A 16,608-nucleotide genomic window follows, 5' to 3' on the forward strand; every position below is an offset into this window, starting at 1 on the left:
TTTCATTATTCCTTAACCAATTCTCCTAGAATAAAATCAAACTCATCCTCACTCACTACATTTTAAATTCAGCCATTAATGGTTGGGGGAGAAAATAAATTCTTTTCTTGTTGTTTTGTTTCTAAATATGCTAAACTAACTAAAAACACTAACATAAATTAAAATCAAATAAATCCAACAACTTTCTCTCTCCTAACCCATTTTTTCAGATTTGAATTCATCATGAAAACATGTAATTTAATCATGAAAAATAGAGAGAAATGCTTGGGAATAAGAAAACTCAAGCTTAATGGAAAAAATCTCACCTTTTTCACTTAATTTCTTTGAAAATTCACACTTTTTCTTTGATTTTCTCTCTCTAGGGTTTTGTTTTTATTTTCTCTCTCTTCTTGCTGGTTTGGCCAGCCATGGGGTGGAAGATGACCTGATTTTTGTGCCTTTGAAAAAGGAAAATAATAAATTAATAAAGGCATGACACGTGGCATCATGTCATTGGTTCGTTTTTAAAATTTTTAAAATTTAAACATTTTATCTGCACCACATGATTAGTCAAGGGTCAAAGATGAAGATAAAGGAAGACCATGTGCTGGAAAAATATCCTGGTGGTGGAAAATTACAATTTTGCCCCTGAGGTGGCAAAATTACCATTTTACCCTTTTACTCCAAATTATACCGAAATTAAAATTTTTCACTTCTAAATCTCAAATCATACTCCAATAAGTTAAATTATACTCCAATAAGTCAAATGGGGTCAAAAAAAAAATCTTTTCTAAAATTTCCATTTTATCCCCAAGTGGCAAATGACCATTTTGCCCCTAGTTAGTGAAAATTTCAATTTGACTCCAAATTGATCCTCAAACTCCAAATTACCATTTTAAGTCATCCATGAACTGTGAAACTCTTAATCTCACCTTAAAATTCCTATTTGATCTAGTTCGAGGATTAAATAAACTTTATTGTACCTCTAGGTACAATACCGACTTTTGTAAATTTTTCGGGACTCTCCTAGCATGCAATCATGCTATCATCACATGTATGTCATGAATAGTATTTTATAAGGTCGGGCTTTACATTATCAGTCTCGATAGTAAATTACGAAAATACCCCTAGTGGGTAAAAGTTCGTATTTTTGCTTCGAAAATTCCCATTATTTTTCTAGGCTCATAATTCATCATTTCTTAACCAATTCTACTAGAATAAAAATCAAACTCATCCTCACTCAATACATGATATTCAGCCACTAATGGTTGTGGGAGAAAATAAATTCTTTTCTTGTTGTTTTGTTTCTAAATATGCTAAACTAACTAAAAACACTAACATAAATTAAAATCAAATAAATCCAACAACTTTCTCTCTCCTAACCCATTTTAATCAGCCAACAATTCATCATAAAAACATGCAATTTGAGCATGGAAAATGAAGAGAAATGCTTAAGGAAAATAGATTTCAAGCTTAAGTTGAAAAATCTTACCTTTTTCACTTGTTTTCCTTGATTTTCTACACTTTTTCTCTTGAAATTCCTCACCTAGGTTTTGTTTTTCCTTTCTTTCCCTCTCTTCCTTGCTTGGCCAAATATTTGGGGAATAATGGGCTGATTTGTGCTGATTTTTAAGTTAAATAATAAAATATCCTAAGCTTGACACATGGCATTTTCTAATTGGTCCATTTTTAAAATTTTAAAAATTTAAACATTTTATCTCCACCACATGTTTAGTCAAGGGTCAAATATGAAGATAAAGGAAGACCATGTGCTGGAAAAAAATATCCTGGTGGTGAAAAATTACAATTTTGCCCCTGAGGTGGCAAAATTACCATTTTACCCCTATACTCCAAATTATACCGAAATTAAAATTTTTCACTTCTAAACCTCAAATTATACTCCAATAAGTCAAATGGGGCCAAAAAATTCTTTTCTAAAATTCTCATTTTGTCCCCAGGTGGGAAATGACCATTTTACCCCTAGTTAGTGAAAATTTCGATTTGACTCCAAATTGATCCTCAAACTCCAAATTACCATTTTAAGTCATCCATGCACTGAGAAACTCTTAATCTCACCTTAAAATTCCTATTTGATCAAGTTCGAGGATTAAATAAACTTTATTGTACCTCTAGGTACAATACCGACTTTTGTAAATTTTTCGGGACTCTCCTAGCATGCAATCCTGCTATCATCACATGTATCTCATGAATAGTATTTTATAAGGTCGGGCTTTACATGAGCTCCCTCTCACATGGTGGTTTAGTGTGAAGTGAACCCTAAGCTTTACCCCAAGAGATACCCTACGCGCCTCTCCGTTCGAGGTAAGAATATAATGGGGTTTATCGTGTCATGACCTGAAACCTCCTTCAGGCCCATGACAATCGCCGCGACGTCTCGATTGACACTCATTCTCAGGAATGCCAACCGGAACCCCGCAAGGCTTACATATCAGTTTCTTTCCTTTCCCGTGAGCAATCATTGTTAAATATCGAGTTTTTAGAGAATATATACTATTTTAGATCAAAAACAATCAAAATAATATTTTCGCCACACAGGGGTATTTTGGTCATTTTTTTCTCAAAAATTTTGAAACTGGCTAAAACGTAATATACAAGTACAAAACACATAATTCATATTCAAAATGAGTTTAAAAGTCTAAAATCTTCATTTAAAACGAAATTACGGTTATTTGAATATAATAAGAAAATAAAAGAAATATTAAGGAAATCATTCTATTTTCTTATAAAACAATATTTATAGAGTTATACGTGAATAATTTTTATAGCGTAAAAGCTAAATAAATTTATACATACTGAAATACAGTAAGCCAAAATATTTAATTTAATTTACAATAACAAGAGGGCTCCCGAATAAACAAAAGTAAAGAGGACTGTGAATCTACGATTTGGAAAATGTAGATCCAATGGTAGTCCTCGATGAGATCAGCTATCTACAGTCTATACTGAACCTAAAATGGGTGGAAAGAAGGGTGGTGAGATTATAAAATCCCAATGCGTAAACAGACATTATCATAAATATCTAAAGGCGAGTAAAATGGAGGCAAGTTTAAACAACAAATTTCAACCCATTTCATAATGTTTCCAATTTATTTCTTAAACCATAAAATATTTGTAATTTACCAAAACAGTTGTTAAGTCTTATGTCTTTTATTAAAACAAGGCTCAAGCCAAAACTAATCCTCGGGGCTACCTTGGCCGAGGCATCTAACCGAGTCCGCCAAGGGTGTTAAAATATTCACACGTGAAACACATTTTTATTTTTAAAACCAGCCGTTCCTTGGCGTTGGCCAAGTTACACATTCACGTGGGGGTTCGACGTGAAGTGAACTCTAATACTACCCCGGGAGTTACCCTCCTCGCCTCTACAACCAGAGTAACTATATAACTGGGTTTACCGTGCCCCTCTAATAGGCAGTCCATGGAAACCCGTCACTGTAGTGACTAACCCACCAATTTTAATAAAATTTCGACAGTATAACGTGGCTTTTATTTATTTATCCAGCTTGCATAGTAAAAACAACTTACATAAATTTCCCAATGCATTCACAAAATATAGCCACATATACTCATTTCTCATAAGCCATTCCTAGGAAAATATATATTTTTCAAGTCAATTTGTAGCCTCCAATTACTCAATTTCATAATCAATACAATATATTTTTATTTGTCACATTTATTCCTAAAACATCAAAAATCCCGTTTTAATCTCGTTCTCATTTCATAAAATACATAAAGGGCATTTAAAAATAAACTCTAGATAATTTACAATAATAATAAGTTTACTCACCGTTTGTACAAACTAAAAGCTTTCTAAGCGCCTCGATCACTACTCTTCGGGTACGACTTCTTTGCCTTTTCCGGAAGGCTCTCCTCCTAGACACATTACAAAAATTTATACAATTCATCACATTGATGCTAAATCACTACATAATTAACTTAAATCCTATACTAATGCATGGTATGAAATGCAATAGCCTAAAATGGCTTAAACGCGGTATTAACCTATTTTTGGCACTTTGCTCGATAAATTGCTAACGTGCTCCATTTTAGCTCTAAATCATCCCATTCTCTCTCCAACATTTCTAACCATTAAATATCAGCCAATAACCTTCTAAAAACAACAAATTCATCTCACTCCCTTCCTTGGAAAATTCGGCCAAAAATGGGACATTAAGTCGGTTAATTTTCTACTTTGTTTTTCTATCACGTTTAATCGTTTTTCATCATTTTCTCTTCATTTTCCTTAGAATAAAATCAATTCATCATCATTGTACAGCATTGAGCATCCAGCCAAGAGTGGGTATTGTGAAAATTTAATGATTTCTTGCCCAATTTAATTTCTAAACACATTTAACTAACTGAAACTATCCATTTAACTAAAAATCAAAACCTAAAAATTTCAATTTCTCTCCCCTAGAATTTCATCCAGCCCTTGATATCACTTTTTGATCTCTCTCCTCAAGCATGCTAAATGGAAATAAAGGCATAGGAAAGGTAGAAATCAAGCTAAAATCGAAAAATCTTACCGTTAGACGCGTAAACGGTCGAAAACCGCGAATTTCCCTTTAAATTTTCTTGTTTTCTTTGGTTTTTCTTTTTTTTTCTTCCTTTCCTCTCTATTTCCTCTCTTGTTCTTCCTTATGGCTGGCCAGCACTTAAAATGGGGTTTAAATGGGCTGACTTTTCATTAAAATAATATTATTTCATTAAAAAATGCCACGTGTCACTTTCCCATTGGCCCATTTTTAAAATTTCATCCATGTGTTTCCAAATTTTCACCATACACTTGTCTCACATATCCATAGCTTAGATAAAATTCTCAGACTTATCCAAAGTCTCGGTGGAGTAATTTTTGAAATTTACACTTTTTCCCCCGTAAAAGTGAAAAATTACATATTTGCCCAAAAAATTGAAAAATTGCCCATAGACATATTTTTCATCCCTTATACTCATACCATTCTCCAATTTGTCAAATTTGATCTAAATTCTCTCAAAATCTCAAATTTTGTCCGTGGGTGGCAAAATTATGATTTTGCCCCTACACTCCAGAAATCACCAGAATTAAACTTTTTCACTTCCTATCTTTAAATTATATTCCAAATAGTTAATCTTGGTCAAAAATTTCACTCCATGATCAAATTATTATCTTAGGTGGCAAAATGACGATTTTGCCCTTGAATATCAAAATTTCCAATTTTACCCCAAATTAACCCTCGAACTCTGAACAATCATTTTTTAGTCATTTCTTGACTATAAAATATTAAATTTCATCCTACAATTCCTATTTGAACTAGTTCGAGGTTAAATCAACTCAAGTGTACCATTAGGTACAATACCGAGTTTCGTCTATTCTTAGGTGCTTTTCCTAGCATAATAACATACTACTCAGTGCATGTATGTCATGACATGTGTTTATAGGGTCAGGTTTTACATATCGTGCCCCTCTAAAAGGTTGGTCCATAGAAACCCCCTATTGTAGTGATTAATTAATATATAATCCACCATACAATAAAACTCAATAACATGATATGGCAAGTTTATTTTTTTTTTAATTCGTAGTCTTTCAAGACAACCAAACAATTCGTATTTCAATACAATTGCTAACTAGCCAATCATGCCCAATTTACCATAAGCCAATCAATTTAAACAATCGAATTGTAACAATTAACAGTCTCCGTGTACTCTATTGTTTAAAATCGTTATTAATTTCAAAACAATTTATAAATTAATTTTATTGAAACACATTTTTTCATAAAACATGAAAATTTACCTTTTTAAATCCCTTTTTCCATAGAATTCATGAAATCATCTAAAAACCACCCTAGATAATTAAAATGACAGTAAGTTTACTCACAATGTCTAGAGTGCAGACTTTCGAAGTACTCTGTCTACTGGTCTTTGGATGCAATTTTCTTGCCTTTATTGGAGGACTCACCACCTTGATAGAGTACAAAATCGAGAAATTTACCAAATTGGTACTAAATCAAAATTAAACTAATTTAGACTACCAATGCATGATATGGGATGCAAAAATGCACTAGTAACTATCTAAACCCGGTATTGGCCTAATTTGTCTTATCACCCGATTAAATTCCTAACGCGTCCGTTTAAACTCCAAATTAATTTTTTTTTCAGTTTCTATACCACAATTGCACTCAAATTGACTCAATGTCTCTCAGTATGGTGCAAATTATCAATCCCGATAGCAAATTATGAAAATACCCCTAGTGGGTAAAAATTCGTATTTTTTCTCCGAAAATTCCCATTATTTTTCTAGGCTCATAATTCATCATTCCTTAACCAATTCTCCTAGGATAAAAATTAAACTCATCCTCACTCACTACATGGTAAATTCGGCCATTAATGGTTGTGGGAGAAAATAAATTCTTTTCTTGTTGTTTTGTTTCTAAATATGCTAAACTAACTAAAAACACTAACATAAATTAAAATCAAATAAATCCAACAACTTTCTCTCTCCTAACCCATTTTGATCAGCCAACAATTCATCATAAACATATGTAATTTAAGCATGAAAAATGAAGAGAAATGCTTAAGGAAAATAGATTTCAAGCTTAAGTTGAAAAATCCTACATTTTTCACTTATTTTCCTTGATTTTCCACACTTTTTCTCTTGAAATTCCTCACCTAGGGTTTGTTTTTCCTTTCTTTCCCTCTCTTCCTTGCTTGGCCGAATATTTGGAGAATAATGGGCTGATTTATGCTGATTTTTAAGTTAAATAATAAATTATTCTAAGCTTGACACATGGCATTTTCTTATTGGTCTATTTTTAAAATTTTAAAAATTTAAACATTTTATCTCGACCACATGATTAGTCAAAGGTCAAAAATCAGAATAAAGGAAGACCATGTGCTGGAAAAAATATCCTGAGGGTGAAAAATTACAATTTTGCCCCTAGGGTGGCAAAATTACCTTTTTACCCCTATACTCTGAATTATACCAAAATTAAAATTTTTCACTTCTAAACCTCAAATCATACTCCATTAAGTCAAATTATACTCCAATAAGTCAAATGGGGCTAAAAAAATCTTTTCTAAAACTTTTATTTTGTCCCCAGGTGGCAAATGACCATTTTACCCCTGAATAGTGAAAATTCTGATTTGACTCTAAATTGATCCTCAAACTCCGAATTACTATTTTGAGTCATCTTTAGACTGTGACGCTCTTAATCTCAGCTTAAAATTCCTATTTGATCTAGTTCGGGAATTAAATCAACTTTGTTGTACTTCTAGGTACAATACCGACTTTTGTAAATTTTTCGGGACTCTCCTAGCATGCAATCATGCTATCATCACATGTATGTAATGACTAGTATTTTATAAGGTCGCGCTTTACAGAGTCAGTCTAATCATGGTTAATTTTATGCTTAATTTAGTGTTAATATGGATAAGATAGGTTGTTGTTGATTTCTTTGTGCTTTTATAAGTGTTTGAAAGAAGACTTTTAGCAAAAGAAGGAAAGCAATTTCAAGGTGCAGATTTCTAATGCACATGTTTCGGTATTTGACCATAACTTTCTCTAAAGAGCTCCAAATGAAGCTGTTCTTGGACCATTGGAAAGATAGAGAAAAATCTACAACTTTCATATTTACAGTTTGCCTAGTTCGGCTTATAGGATGGTCAAAAATCTTGTCAAAGTTCACACACTACAGCAGTCCTAGAGCAATTTCAATTTTTGTTAAATAATTGGGCATGGCTACAACGCACATAGTCTGATGAGGAAATCCTAGCTAAAATTGACTTCTTTCTTCACCCAACTTGGCCTAACTTCAAAGCTAATAAAAATAACCTTTCGGAGGACTTAAAGGGTGTAATGCCTTTTATTTTGATATGGTGACTAATAAAGCTTATCGGACACCAATTGAGGTTCATTATAATGTTTAGAAGTGATGAAAGATGAAAGAAATAGTTTGGGATAAAATATTTTGCACGCGAGGAAATAATAATAAAATAATAATATTTTTATCGAGAAAGAATTTATGAGATAAAAAGTGATTTGGAAGTGAATTGAGGCATAAAAAGGTATTTTGGGTACCAAGGAGACAAGAGTAGACAAGAGGAAATTTTTTATATAAAATAATATTAAAATATTAATATTTTATTCAGTGTTGAAATTTTTCATGAAGGAGGAGTCTATGGTCAATCTAAGTGGGGGAGAAGAGGAATGAGAAAAATTTCGGAGAAAAATGAAGTTAATGGTGCTGCGTGTCTTTATTAAGTAAAGATAACGCGGGTAAATAAATATTTTAAATATTATGGGGACACCGCGTTAGAGTACAAACTTTATACTTTGTTTGTACATGTGTGGAAGAAGATAATAGAAGGAAATTAAAGTTAAATGAGTGTTGGAAGGACTAAATTAAAAAGGGAAGAAACTTGAAGGGTAAAATAATAATTTCATACAAAGTTTGGTCAAAGCTTCCAAAAGAAGCTTTAACTCTCATCTTTAGCAGTCCAAAACCATCCTTATCTCCTCTGGCAAGATATTTTTTTCTCCTTCTTGAAGCTTTCAATGCCATTTTCATGTCAAGTTCATGAAAATCAATTTTTTTCATGTGATTTTCCTTGTTTCTTCTCATTTCCTTTCTTTTCTTAATTCTTTCTTCTCCAAACTTCTTGGGCACTAAACCTAAAGCTTTTAACCCTAGTTTCCAGCACATCTAAACTCTAGGAGAAGAAGAAAGAAAAAAAGAGTAAGGAAGAAAAAGCTTGGTTTTGTAATTCAAGCAAGCTAAGGTAAGGATTTTGTGTTTTAGGTTCATGGTTGGTTAAATCCTTGAAAAAATAATGAGTGAATCATTTTCATGCAGATATGGTGGCCATGGGTGTGAGGGAATTATGAACTTTGTTGGGTGAAATCCAAGTTAAAACCAAGTGGTAAGCTTCATGCTATAATTTTAATCCTATGATTGGTTTACTATGGTGAGAATGATTGTGTGCAATATGTAGTGTTATTGTGGTGTCATGGGTATGATTGGAAGGTAATTATATTAATTGAAAATTTGGAAAATAAATGAATTGTGTGGATATATGTGTTGTTAGGAAAAGCTTAAAAGGGTTATGGATGTTGGTGCGTATGAATGGATATTGATGTTATGCTTGATGGCAACTTGTAAATGAGAATAGTGTTACATGTAAACTTAGAAAGTGTTTGATGGAAGTAAATTTGTAGTTGCTACCATATGTTAGCTAATTGTTGTGGAAATGATGGTTAAACTTGATAAATATCCTTAGACAAGGCTAATATATGTGTTAGAGTTATAAACAAGTTGTCTGTATCTATAATCGAAAGAATTATGCAAGTAAAGGATAAAGGCAACTTTGGTAAAAATGTGTCAAGATATAAATTATTTGAATAAAGATTCATGATGGAAGGAAAAAGAGAAGTAGGAATAACGTATACTAAAGGTATTGCATTTGTATGGTTGCTATGAAGTGCAAAGGTAAAGTTAGAGTACTGTGGTGGTGTGCCAGGGGAAATAACGAGTGACCGGCAAGTAGGAATAACTAGATACACCTCTGAACAAATAACGATGTAATGTCTCGCTATCGTAAGGTGAGTGAACTTGTATTAAAATGTTTTGGGATATACACATTTATGTTTGATTAAATCCCCTAAAACGTTTTATTGGTTTTTCTTCAAAAACTCTCACAAGAACAAGCCCTTATGAAATGTTTTTATATTATGAAATGGACAGTGTGATGAATCCATGTGTTTCTGTATAATATTGATATATATATATATATATATATATATATATATATATATATATATATGCTATGTCATAAATGGTACATTGTGTGACAAAATGCAACCGTGCATGTGCGGGGTGAGTGTGCACCTGTCGGTGATGACGGTGGTGAGGGAGATGGATGGTAATATTGCCCGTGTGCACGATGTGGGAGGATGCACATGATGGCATTAGCTATGCACAATGTGGGGGGATGCACACGATGATGATATTGCTTGTGCACAATGTGGGGGGATGCACACGATGACTCCGGTTATGTGCATGATGTGGGGGGATGCACATGAGTTTGGTGAGACGAGGTGTCTAGCTATGTGCATGATGTGGGGGGATGCACATGAGTTGAGTGAGACAGGGTGTCCGGCTATGTGCACGATGTGGGGGGATGCACATGAGCTGGGTGAGATGGTGGTTTATGTGCTTATATATATACATATTTACTATATAGAGATGTTTAGATTTAATATGTGATTACATTGACTGTTGAAAACTTAAGTATTGTCAATGTGTTCAATTTAATATACAATGTTGCATGAGTGGATTTTTCTGATGGCAGTGAAAGCCCCTTGGATTTTATCTGGCTAGAATTTTGTTGCAACGTGAATGCCTTTTCGCTGTGGTGAGAGTCAATCTATTATGCTTGACTTACTTGAATTCTACTAAAGTTTTCACTTTTCAACTTCTTTGTTGTTCATGGGTCTTTCGTCATCAAGTGACTAAATGACAAGGATTTGAATGAGGGGTTTTTTGATAAGAAATAAGCTAAATTGCATTGTTTTTGGAACTTAAGTGCATCATGATTTCTAAACCTTCTTTAACATTTGGTTGTTCCCTTCCTATGTTCACTCACTGAGTTTGTACTCACGTTTTTAAAATTCATGTTTTAGGTTTCTTGAGTTAAAGGTGATTGGATCCTAGGACGAGGTGCTCTTCCCTATCCATTCTCGGTAGGTTTAACATGACACTAAACATTAGCAACCGTGCCCAGAGTTACTCCATTGACGGTCAAGGTCTAATTATATGTATATGAATACTTGATGTGAAATATTAAGATTCATTTGTTAATATATGTATGTATATAATGGTTGATGATCCCATTATGAATGCATGATTGGGTTTTATGAATTATTTTCAAAGGAACTATATTTGAACACTATGAATTGTGGATTTTAAAAAAATGTGGATTAATGTATAAAATTATATAAATAGGCTTCCTTGGGCTTAATAGGCTGAGCCTATTGGGCCCTTACGTCGATCATGGCCCGAAAATTGGGCTGTGACAGACGTGGTATCAGAGCTCTAGGTTTAGTTGAGTCCTAGTGATTCCTATGTGGTCAGTGGAGTTGTTGGAGTTCATGTAGAGTCTTGTCCTTGGATTGTGGGTGCGCAACGTAAGTCAAGGGCGGGAGGCTACATGGGCCCCTACTTCATTAGAAACCTACCTATTCTTATGATGTCTAGATAGATGAGTAATTAATACTTGGTTGCATTAGGTGGAGGTGCGCCGATTGCACACGCCATGTCTAAAAAAGACGGTAGTCTCGATACCCCTTATAGTACTAGTGAGGGATCGCTAGATTCCACTGCTCGGAACCGATATGTGCCCAAGGGTGAAAGCGTAACAAGTAACCCGACCCCGATTCTAAGTGGATCAGTTTCCCCTAGAGGTAAACCACTATTTAAGAGCTTGAGGAGTCTTGTAAGATTGGTGCGTAATGAGATCGATCCGAGGAAAAAGAACTTGAATAAGATGGGAAAAAAGACTCTTAGTAATTATCGTCCTAGGAAGGTATCCGTATCCATATCCGTTGTTTGACACTTTCCTCTTAGTTGTGGGAGAGGCGCTATACCTGTTAGTAAGGAGGAATTTGAGAGGCAACAACAAGCTTGAATTGAGAATAAAAAATGAGAAAATCCCAGGGGGAAAAGGAGGACTTGGAAGAGCATTCGTCGATGTGCTCAGATCAAGGTGACGAGGATCTTAAAGACACTTAATATTTTCATTGAAGTTCGTATCACTTTAAGTCTAAGCAGGTGCGGTGTAAGGGAAATAGTAGTCGTTATCTGTACAAAGGAGTTAAGAGTTGGTTTTATTTTGTATGACTCAAACGGATTATAAAGTAGCTGTTTAAATGACTGAATGTGTATGGGAATCTTTTGGTATGATAGAGGTATACTAGTAATATAATTATTGAGGAAGGATATTCACCTTAGTGGCGTGGTTGGTCACCTTAGATGATTATTAAGGATCGATGTAAAAAGTCATTAATGGTACAAACAACTACGAGACTTGACAAATGATTACCAATAAATCGTGGAAAGGTGAAATTTGAAATCCCAGTTGCAGTCACAATTTGGAAGGATATGAGAGAAATCAATGAGAATATAGGTGACACTTAGAAAGGGTGATGTGATTAAGTCAAGGATTGTAAAATTTAAGTATGGAGGGAACTACAAAATGATGCCATGACATTATAAGATGATAATTTGGCACAAATATGGACTAAGGGAGGTAAATTATGGAACTTAGGAAGAGGTGAATCCTTGATTTAATAAAGATTGTGAATGTAGAGCATGGAGAAAGATGAACTATTTTCATGGTCATTTGTACTGAAAGTCAACAAAACTATTTAAGTTACAAGACAAGAAGGATAATTAATTGTGAATGTTAAGGAATTGTGGAATGTCATAAATGGTGAATAATTTTGTGTGTGGTATTATATATTGAGAATTTTCTACACAATATGGCAAGATTGTCCTAAGGTGAGACTTATTGGTTGAAGATAAGTGTCAAAGGATAAAATGAGTTTGAAATATATTGACTCGGCTTAGTGCATATGATAAACAAAAGAGAAGATACACCTAGTCATGAAAATTATGGGATAGTCCTGAAGGAGAGCCAAAATGGATGAGCATGATCCCTATAGTAACTTTAAGGATGGAAGAACTTATTCGTGGAAGAAATGTGGATTAATGTATAAGATTATATAAATAGGCTTAGTGGGCTACGCCCATTAGGCCCTTGCGCTGATCATGGCCTAGAAATTGGGCTATGACAAAGGGAGAATGAAAGAAACACCAGCTTAACATCTGAGAGTCAAGCCACAGAGTCATTGAAGCTAAGAAGAATTTGCAGGATTCAAGGAGATTTGGAGATCAACAATACAACTCTTGAGTTTTTCTATATTTTCTTTTATTCTCTTATTTTCTTGGTTTTGTTTTTAATATTTAAATTTTATTCAATGATGATGTGTGACTTGATGGGGAACTAATTTTTAATCTAAGATTATGATTGAACTCATTATGTAGTCTGAATTATATATCTCTCTTTTGATTATGTTTGATGGATTTAAGTTGTTTGTTTTAATTTGTTCTTAATACTTCTATTTGACTGGCCACCAATTAGATTGAATTGGGGATCTAGGTTAAACCTTGACGAAGGAGATGTAGGTAGACCTTAAATAGAATAACGTATGATCGAATACACTTAGTTGAATAGGTGATTTGATTTGCATATAGGATAGACATACACTTATAAGCCATACATAGTCAAAATTAGAGCACAAACTTAATGAATCTTTCTTCAATATAATTTGCATAAACATATAGTAAATTAATTGGGAAAGGTCATTTTATGAGAAACTCGATAGAGACTTGTAAATAATTTAGGACTCTTAGGTTAGCAACTTGATCCAATAAACTAAGTTAAGAGAAAGAGACAATATTCAGATGAAATATTGAGGGATATAATAATCTTAGGTCTAGCAGTCATTCACATTTAATAAAGTAAATTTGCGTAGATTAGTTTTAGTTTTTGTTATTAGTTTATTAATTTAATTTTTTTTATTTTAATTATTTAGATAAAATTAAGGTGTGTTAATTTTAGTAGTTAACAATAAGGATTAATTCAATTCTCTGTTGGATCGACACTCTACTCATCTCTATATTATCTTTGCAATACGTATACTTACGTGAGTAGAAAATTGAACAACAATACCTAACTCTTGATACGTGAGTTGACAACGAAAATAATACTGACTAGATTAATTGATTGGATTCAATGCATAAGGAACTTCCTCATCCTTTTCTAATAAATAACTCTTTAGTGGGTGAGATCTTAATGTTGTTGTAGACAAGAGGAAAGACTTAGCCTTACCTTTATATAGCGAATCCGTGGTCCCACCCATCATAGAATTTAGAGAAAACATTTATGTGAAATCGTGATTTTTCATCATGTGAAGCTTGGTAAATTTTGAGCCTTTACTGAACAATATTTTGATTTGATTATTGGATAAGTTCTCTTAATTATTTGGTTATAAATTGCTTCAAAATATAGTGTTATATTTATGGATGATTGATAGTTGAAAGAATAAAAATGAAAGGAAACCAAAAGAATAGATTTTTGCATGTTAAGGCATGAAGGGTTGATCCCTAGGCAAGGAAGGTCAATCCCTAGAAGTATTTTGGCTCAAATTGACTATTGAAAGTGTTAAGGATCGGCCCTAAGGGTTAAAGGGTTGACCATTGCAAGATAAAATACTTAAAAAAGCTTTTAGAACCAAAAGGATTGACCTTCAATGGTTAAAGTGTCAATCCCTACAAGCAAGAACCTAAAAATAGCTATTCGAAATCAAAAGGATCGACTCCTTGAGGTTAAAGGGTTGATGCCTACAACCTGTTGAAGGAATAATACACTCAGGGATTGATCAATCCCTAGGGTTTAGTGGGAAAAAATAAAAAGCCCTAACTCGAGCCTTACTTTTCATTTTTCATTTCTTTATCCTCCATTCACTCTCCAACGCCCTCCAAACCCTCTTACAATAAATAGTAAGAATTCAACCTGTAAATTTCAAATTGGGATTTAGATCAAGGGAATTCTCTTTTCTCCAATAAGAAAAGGAATGATAAAAATTTCAAAAACATTCCAATTCACCCCTCTTAGAATTGCACACATTGATCTTATTGTACTAACATAATGGTTTATAAATTTTAATTTAAAAATGAATAATAATAAGGATAAAAATAATTATAGAGGAAAATAGCAATAGAATATCCTTAACGTAAACTTGTAAAAATTAATGTAAAAAATAATAAAGGTGGAATAAGCATTGTCAAAATATTAACATAAATATATAAGATTTAAAGTAACCAGTCAATTAAGTGAAAATAAACATAATTTTTGTGAAAATTAAACCTATAAATTTGTATTATTGAGCTAAAAGTATTTAACAATTTACAAATTTAATTTATAAAAGGAATAATAATATGAATAAAAATAATTATGGTGAAAAATAGTAACTGAAAAACATTGACGCACACTTGTAAGAGCAAATGTAAAAAATTATACAAGTGGAACAAGTGTTGCTAAAATGTTGATGCAAACATGTGAGATTTAGTGTAACAAGTCAATTAAGTCAAAATAAATATAATTTTTGAGAAAATTAAACATTTAAATTTATATGATTAAGCTAAAAGTATTTAACAGCTTATGTAATACCCCGCACCCTCGTTGGACACAAATAAGACCTTATTGATCAAACGAATGATCATTTGATGTGAATTGGCATGCTAAAGAGCGACAAAGGATGAAAGGAACGTTTAAGAATAAAATGCTTTGCGTGTGCAAAAACAACAATTAAATAATAATATTTTTGTTGGAGAAGAATTAGTAAGCTAAATAATGATTCGGAAGTAAATCGAGATGTAATGATGCGTTTCAGGACCAAAGAAGGCAAGTGAAAAGTTTTGAAATAAAATAATATTTTATTTAATAAAATAATATTAAAATATTAATATATTATATGTTGTCGCAATTAGTCATGAAAAATAGAATATGACTAATTTAAGTGGGGGAGAAGAAGTAAAGAAGAATTTTGAAGGAAAACGACGATAATTGTGACAGCGTGATTTTATTAAATCGAGCTAACGCGGGTAAGTAAAATTTAAATGTTATGGTGACACCGCGTTGAAATACGATCTCGATATTTTGATTATAAACGTGTAAAAAAAGGAAGATAGAAGGAAATTAGAATTTTTAAACGTGTCAGAATGATCAAATTTTAAGATATGAAAATTGGAAGATTGAGTACCAAATAAAATGAAGTTAAGGCATAATATGTAAATTTTATTGTTTTGAAGAAATAAAAATAAAATGAAAATAAAATAAATGATAAAATAATGAAAAAAAGATGTTGGAAAGTCAAACAATATTTTTATATGTACATGAGTGGCCACATGAGTCAAGGATGGGAATGAAGAAAAGTCAAAGTCAATTGGAAGAAGACTAAATTGGAACCAAGTGAAGTGAATGGCCGGTTGAACAAAGGAATCAGAAAAAGACAAAAAAGTAAAGAAAACAAAAGAGAAGAGTGTAGAAAGGAAGGTGGGGGCCGGCCATGTGAGGAAAGAAAAAGGAAGAGAGAAAAGTTAAGTCGGTTAGTGAAGACGAAAAAGAGAAGAAAAATAAAGGAAGAAAGAAATGAAGAGAAAAAGGGAGAGAAACAATCGTGAGAGAGGAAAAGCAAAGAGAATGGTTTTGTTGCACTTTTAGGAAGGAAAATAGAGCTTTTTGCTGTAATTTTTGGAGGAAGAAGAAAGGTAAAAATTTTGAGGTAGGAAAGCTGATTTTTTTAAAGTTAATTGCTAGAATTTTTGAGGTTTTTATGGCTGATTTTGGTGCTGAAAATTCAAGGTTTTTGCTACTGAAATTGTGTGAATTTGCAGCTGAAAATTTTAGAGGTTTTGTTGCCATTAAAGGGCAGCAAAGTACTGCCAATTTGTGCCAAAAAATTAGAGCTACTTGCTGCCAATTTGTGCAAAAAAATTGCAGCTATTTGCTGCC

This window comes from Theobroma cacao, chromosome 7 (assembly GCF_053813885.1).
Source record: "Theobroma cacao isolate CCN51 chromosome 7, ASM5381388v1, whole genome shotgun sequence".
Classification (NCBI taxonomy): domain Eukaryota; kingdom Viridiplantae; phylum Streptophyta; class Magnoliopsida; order Malvales; family Malvaceae; genus Theobroma; species Theobroma cacao.